Source organism: Bactrocera tryoni, chromosome 3 (genome assembly GCF_016617805.1).
Source record: "Bactrocera tryoni isolate S06 chromosome 3, CSIRO_BtryS06_freeze2, whole genome shotgun sequence".
NCBI lineage: Eukaryota > Metazoa > Arthropoda > Insecta > Diptera > Tephritidae > Bactrocera > Bactrocera tryoni.
Genome location: NC_052501.1, coordinates 51,872,648 through 51,880,661, shown reverse-complemented (window position 1 = coordinate 51,880,661; position 8,014 = coordinate 51,872,648). Strand labels below are relative to the sequence as shown.

At 35.8% G+C, this 8,014-nt stretch overlaps 1 pseudogene; it reads left to right on the top strand.

Annotated features, from left to right (window-relative positions):
* Positions 1–455: 455 nt before the first annotated feature.
* Positions 456–7,791, top strand: LOC120770665 (annotated as a pseudogene).
* Positions 7,792–8,014: the final 223 nt, after the last annotated feature.

Sequence of the window (8,014 nt, the reverse complement as noted above, 5' to 3'; positions counted from 1 at the left end):
TAAATCGGTTCCTGGGGAGAAACTGACGTCCAAAATTTCAGTTAGATATCAGAAAAATACTAAAAAAAACAGATTTACGGACTTAGCTAAATCGACTCAGCTTGTCTTCTGATCATTTATATATATAATTTATTTTATGGGCGGTACAAACTTGGTGTCAAGGGTATAACCATATTGATACCGAGTTTTCAGATTTCTCCTTGAAAGAAGGTATTGTTTATTATTTTCATTCAATTTACTATTTAATTGCATCGAAACACCTTCTCTAATTACTCGACTATTACTCGAGTAATTGCAAAATAATCGCAAACAGCATTTTGAAATTGAATACATTTTATATTCATCTAAGTTAGCGTACAAGGGTCGAAATTGGTCGCATCAGTCAATAATGACTGAAAACGGTGTAAACATAGTTAAATTATAAAATGTCAACGAAGTTTAATATCAACAAATGAATGTCTGGTAACACTGCATTTACAGTTAAGCCAAACGCATTTTACGTTCAGTTGTTTGAAGAGCAATGGCGCCAGTTAAAAGCGAAGTGTGAAATTTTTTTTAATAAAATAAGCAATAACTACGTTAAATGTCAACTTTGGTGCAAAAATTTAAAATTTTCTAATAACACATCAAATACTCGTATGTTGCAGCATTTAAAATTAAAGCATTCAACTGTAGCCTGCAAATTGGTGGTAAGTTGGAGCAATCGGTATTACATTTTAAATATCTTCTAGTTATATATAAATATATGTGTACAAATTAGGCTCTGCAATCTAGGAGTAAAGACAACGTTTCCCTAAGTGATGATGACACTGATACCATGATTGCAATGCCGAGTTGCAGCAGCAAACCAATTAATGAAAGCCCTTTGAGTGAGGGGTCAAGCTTCAGCAGCAAGAAACCGAATGAAAGCAGCATGAGAGAGCTACCCAGCTATAGCAGTAAAAATCCTCAACCCCTCATTTCTAAAGTCTTCCAAAATATTGAAAACTTTTCGCTTCATGGCTCAAAGAACCAAAAGCTACAGCATGGAATAATGGAAATGGTTATCAAGAATAATCTACCTTTTGACTTTGTTGAAACAAAAAACAAATTAACAAATTGATAATTAATGACGCTTTTTGTTCATTTATTTTTTAAAAGGAAAAGGCTTCTTAAGTTTCATGAAGCAACATTTTCCTCTTTACAAAGTCCCAACAAGAAATACCATCAGGGCTCACATTGAAAAAATGTACGATGAAGAAAAAGAAAAATGTGTAGCGATGCTAAAAACTTTTTCATATTTGAGTTTAACCACAGATATCTGGACTGATGTGGAAATGAATACCATGCTTGGTGTGACCATTCATGATGTAAATGGGACGAAGCAATTTAATGGAACAATTGGCGTTTATAAATTAACGGAAGCACATACTGCATCACATATTGCATCACATATTTCCGAAGTTCTCATTGCTGCTTTGAAAGACTTTTCTATTGGCGAAAAACAAGTAATGGCTGTAGTGACCAACAATTGTGCAAACATCGTAAAAGCAGTACATGAATCATTTGGCAAAAAACTCCATATTCCTTGTTTTGCACACACCCTCAATTTGGTATGTGAAAACTCACTGCACAATCCTGAAGTAAATGCAGTTGTTGTAAAATACAAAGAAATAGTTAAGTGGCTAAAAATAAGTGTTAAAGCTAATGATGATCTTCGAATTTTTTTTATTTTTTTTTTATTCAAGTCAAATTTACAATCTGTCTTAATGTTAATAGACAATAAGTAAATGTGCTGTTAAGGTACAAGCAAATTGTGAGTTGTACTTCATTAAGTAACCCTCTGTTTAGTGACAGTATAATAAAAATAAAAACTACATGCATACTAATTTACATAATTATTTGCTATTTTTTTTATGTTAAAATAACATAATCATACACTAGTTTGTGCTAAAGTTATGTATTTACATTACGTGCATGCGTGCTGGTTTACAAGTTTAATATGTATTTTCTTTTTAACCTTGTTGTAGTGGGTGCCTGCAGTAATGCCACTGCTAAAGGATTGGAATGGATCTCTAACGTGATTTTGTATCTTTCACTAAACTTTTTTATTTCATCTTTCACTTTGCATATTTTTAAATCTCTGTGAATAGTATGATTTGAAACATACCATGGAGCTTTTGTAATTGACCTGAGAGTTTTTGATTGAACGCGCTGTATTATTTCAATATGTGAATTGCTTGCCGTGCCCCATATTTGTATCGCATAAGTCCAAATAGGTTTTATGATGGTTTTATAAATTAGCAGTTTATTTTCAAGAGAAAGAACAGATTTTTTATCCAGAAGCCAATAAAGACTTCTCAATTTTATATTAATTTGTTCTTTTTTCGCTTTTACATGTTATTTCCAGGTAAGCCTTCTATCTATGTTTAACCCCAGGTATTTCACATGATCACTAACAGGTATGGCTGTATTATAAATTTTGATTGAAGGACAATCACCTTTTCTTAGGACAAAAGTAACATGGACAGATTTATCTGAATTGACTTTAATGTTCCACATCTTGAGCCAGTCTTCTAGTTGGTATAAGTAATTTTGTAGTATGTTAGAAGATTCTGAAGGCACTTTATTTGAAGTTAGGACTGCAGTGTCATCAGCGAATATTGCTATCGTAACATCGTTGTTTTTTGGGATATCCGCTGTGAATATCGAATAAAGAATTGACCCTAAAACACTTCCCTGTGGTACGCCGTATTTTATTTTATACATACTTGAGTACTCATTTCCAACCCTAACATAAAATTGTCTATCTTTGAAACAAGATTTAATAAGAAATAAAAAGGGAGCAGGTAAATTTTTCTTTAATTTGTAAAGCAGTCCGGGGTGCCAGACTTTATGGAATACTTGTTGCACATCAAGGAATACATCTGAACAATATTCTTTTTGCTCTAAAGCTGACCTTATTTTATTAAACACTTTATGGCATTGTTCAGGAGTTCCGTGGTGTCTGCGAAACCCGTACTGTTGGTCCGGAATTATATTTAAATTTTCCAATACCGGTATCAGTCTTCGTAAGAGAATTCTTTCGAATACCTTTGAGAAAGCAATCATAATTATTTCTGCACATTTCCAGGCTGTAGGAAAGTGCTGAAGCCTTAGTATGGTATTGAATATAATTGTAAGAGCTCGCATGGACTTCTCAGTTAGGTGCTTTAGTACTGCGTGGTCTATCTGATCGTCGCCTGGTCTTTTTTTGTTGCTACATTTTGCCAGTTCCTCTTTCACTTCTGATAAAAAAATACGCCTTATTGGAAAATCCATTTGGCATGGAGTATCCAAAAAGTTCATCACTTCCCTTTCATCAGAAGCATTAATAAAATTAAATGGTGTGAATACTTCATTTAAGTACTTAGCAAACGCCTTTGCTTTATCCTCATCTGACCGATACCATGAATTGCTGGAGTCTTCTATTGGAACCTTTCTGACTTTTGGGCGTTTGAGAAATTTTGTGGCATTCCACAGACATTCAGAGCTAGTTGCGTTAGGGCTAAGGTTGGTTAAAAAAGTTTCAAGGGAGTTGTTTTTTAACTGTTTAAGCCTTGTTTTTAAATATTTAGTAGCTCTGTTTAAAATTAATTTGTCACTTGGATTCTGGGTCCTTTGTCATATTTTCCTCAACGATCGTTTTTCCTTTATTAGGGTTTTGATTTCCCCAGGGATAAAGGTACTGTTTACTACAAAAGTATCTTGTGGAGTTGAGATAAAACCTGCTTCTAGATACAATGGCGTTGTTAAATTTTTCAACAAAGCCGTCTAATTGGTCAGTGGTTCTTAAGTTAACACTAAGATCAATATTATTGTCTAACCAGTAAGAAAATGATGGAATATTAGTACGTGGAGTCACAATTTTTGGTTTACTTTGAAGAATTATAGGTGATGATTGGAGTACCGCAATTAAGGGTGAGTGATCAGAGCTTAGTTCAAAGTTTTCTTCAATTTTTAGCAAATTACTAGAGAGGCCTGAGTACACAACAAAATCTAATAGATCCGGAACTTTAGTGGGATCCAATGGCCAGTAGGTAGGCATACCGGTCGAGGGAACTGATAAGTTCCTATCTATAATGCATTTAAATAGTCGTTACCTTTCGGATTACTTAAGCGAGAGCCCCACCAAGGGTGCTTGGCGTTAAAGTCTCCTCCGAGTAAGAATGTCGAGCCGAATTCGCTAAACATATTTTCATATTCTATGCAACTGATTGTGTGCCTGGGTGCCAAGTATCCAGCGCCAATATTTATTGATCGTGTGTTTGTTGTTTGTTTTTATGCGTGAAATTTGCATCGAAGGTGAACAAATTTCTTTCAATGGTTCATATTTAATTTTTGAGGTAATAATCACCGCCGACCCGCCTTGGGCTCTACCCCCAGGGTGGTTACAATAAACTATGTCGTATCCTCTAATTTTAAAAAATGATCTTTGTGAAAATGAGTTTCGGAAACTAAAAATACATCTATACAATTTTTGTTAAGAAATGTTTCGACTTCGTTAATATGGTTGACAATACCGTTGGCATTCCAAATTGCTATTCTTAAGTTTAGTTGCATACTTTGTTCAATAAACTATTGATTATTGCTAATAAATTATTTATTTGAGCAGTCTGTGCGCTAATTATTTTCTAAATTTTTTCTAAAAATTGATCGAGGTTAGTTGTTTTTACAGCATCAGCAAACGAGGCCATGTTGTTTGTTTTGCTGTTGAAAAATGAATTTTGTTTTTGCAAATTTGTGGATTCTGTGGCATTATAAACAAGCGGAATCTCCATCGTGCGTGCTTTGCTAGCATTATATTTGGTTTTCAGTGACTGGTGTACTTGACACCCGCGATAGTTAGCTGGATGTTCGTGCTGGCAGTTTGCACATTTGGCAGGAGCATTTCTGTTTGGTACATTCGGTAGTGTTGTAATTAGAGCCGCATTTAACGCAAGCATAAGATTTGTTACAATAACTTTTCGTGTGCCCAAACTCTTAATATCTGTGACATTGGACAATGGAATTAGTTTGCATTGGTGGTACCACCTGAACGACTGCATTAACTAAGTATCTGATGTCATAAATGTTTTTGTTGTCCTTAGCTGGTTCAATATCGACGAAAAATAAGGGGAGGGGGCGTTTGCCTGCACGGCTTGTAATGTTGCTGACTCTTCTTACACGATGATCAAAGTTTTCAATTTCTTTCTTAATGTCTTCAATTTCAGATGTAGGGTGAAGATTTTTAATCACCACCCGAAAATATCGCTCTTGCTTGATCTGGTATGTGTGAAATTCCATATTCTTTTCACTCAAATATTTAACAAGAGAGCGGTAAGCTTCAATTGCTTTTGTAGTTATTCTTGTTTGTCCATCTGCTTATGTTTTGTAGTAGAAATTAGCTTTGTTTATGACTTTGGAGAAAGCAAGTACCATTCCACTAATATTTGACACATTTGGTATTATGATTAGCAGTGGTCTGTTTGCTGATTCAACACTCACTTCTTCATTACTAGTGGTTACATTGTTGTCATTGTTGTCATTGTTGTTGTCGTTTTCCTTATTACTAAGTATCTCAAACCGGTTTTCGTTGTTGTTGTCAGTATCGATATCCACTCTGGCTAGTTTTCGTGAAGATGAAAGAGGGGAGTTAGGGGCTGCTCTTCGTTTACTGTTCACTGTCTGCCATCCAGTGTCAATTTTCGAGATGGTTAAGCTAATTGCACTTATGCACTCAGTCAGGTTTTTCACCTTCTCTTTTTTTTTTTTTTTTTGCTGCTCTTCAAACCGCAGTCTAAGTCAGTAAGAAAAATTCACTATGCGCGCACTTGTTATTCGGCCCGCTGACAATACTGTATTGTGATCTTCGAAATATGCATGCTGCTGCCGGAGTAGCTGAAGGCAAAATGCTAAAGCCAATATTGGGCGTGAAAACACGTTGGAATTCGACCTACTACATGCTTGAACAGTTCATTAAACTATGTTCATAATATATGTATATTAACCAAATACTCCTCAACTATTCTGACGCACCGGTAATGATAACATCTAAGGAAAAAGATGATATCATGGAAATACTCAGTATATTGAGACCATTAGAGGCAATGACTGTACAACTAAGTGGTGAACAATGAGCAACGTTAAGTCAAGTGATTCCATTAGTTCACTGTGGTCGGGAGCAAATAGTGAGAATAACAGCTAAACAGCCAGTCGCTGAAAAACTAAAAGATGTCTTGTTAAATCAGTTTGATCGTAGATTTGGCTACATCGACCATTCCTTTTTGCTAGCTGCACCAACATTACTCGACCCGAGATTAAAAAAAACAAGTAAGGAAGGGCTAAGTTCGGGTGTCACCGAACATTTTATACTCTCGCATGGTAAAGTGATAATCGAGATTTCATAATACGTCATTTACATATTTTTCAAATACCGTATTTTTGTAAAGTTTTATTCCGCTATCATCATTGGTTCCTAATGTTTATACTCGTATTATACAGAGAAGGCATCAGATGGAATTTAAAATAGCTTTATATTGGAAGAAGGCGTGGTTGCGAACCGATTTCACCTATATTTCGTACATGTCATCAGGGTGTTAAGAAAATATTATATACCGAATTTCATTGAAATCGGTCTAGTAGTTCCTGAGATATGGTTTTTGGTCCATAAGTGGGCGACGCCACGCCCATTTTCAATTTTTAAAAAAAGCCTGGGTGCAGCTTCCTCCTGCCACTTCTTCCTTAAAATTTAGTGTTTCTGAAGTTTTTTGTTAGTCGGTTAACGCACTTTTAGTGATTTTGAACATAACCTTTGTATGGGAGGTGGGCGTGGTTATTATCCGATTTCTTCCATTTTTGAACTGTATATGGAAATGCCTGAAGAAAACAACTCTGTAGACTTTGGTTGACATAGCTATAGTAGTTTCCGAGATATGTACAAAAAACTTAGTAGGGGGGGGGCCACACCCACTTTTCCAAAAAAATTATGTCCAAATATGTCCCTCCTTAATGCGATCCTTTGTGCCAAATTTCACTTTAATATATTTATTTATGGCTTATTTATGACACTTTATAGGTTTTCGGTTTCCGCCATTTTGTGGACGTGGCAGTGGGCCGATTTTGCCCATCTTCGAACTTAACCTTCCTATGGAGCCAAGGAATACGTGTACCAAGTTTCATCATGCTATCTCAATTTTTACTCAAGTTACAGCTTGCACGGACGGACGGACAGACGGACGGACGGACAGACAGACATCCGGATTTTGACTCTACTCGTCGCCCTGATCACTTTGGTATATATAACCCTATATCTGACTCTTTTAGTTTTAGGACTTACAAACAACCGTTATGTGAACAAAACTATAATACTCTCGTTAGCAACATTGTTGCGAGAGTATAAAAATCATTTCAAAGACCCATTAGCGTGGTCCCCAGTTATAAAGTTTTTACGTACTGAAATAACAGTTGCAGATGATACTATGGAAATGAGCAGCGAGTCGTTGAATGAGTTTGACCTCTGGGCTCCTCACAAAACTCTAGTGCACAAAAAAAGGAGGAAGGACAACGATTTTACACCTCCACAAGATGAATTGAGCTTTTTTTTGAATTGTCAGGTATTAGAACTAAGTCGAAACACTATTGATGCTTGGGAAGAAATGAAAACCATTTACCCAAAACTGTACGGACTTTCAAAAAAGAACTCGTATTGTCATCTACTTGGTACCTCAGTACCAGCTGAGCGACTTTTCTCAAAAGCGGATGCAACTGCGACCGAAAAACGCAATCGTTTGACAACAAAACGTTTATCGAAATTGCTTTTTCTTCAAACTTGGTTGAACAGAGAATAAATGAGGGATCCGAACACCGGACTAGAAGTGGTCAACAATACAACGCTGACAAAAGAACACAATGACACGTAACCCTTTAACTGGACGAACTTTTGACGAAAAACGAACAAAGACAAACCAGCCAAAATTCAGTTGAGTTTAAGTTGCCGTGAACTGTTCAATAAGTA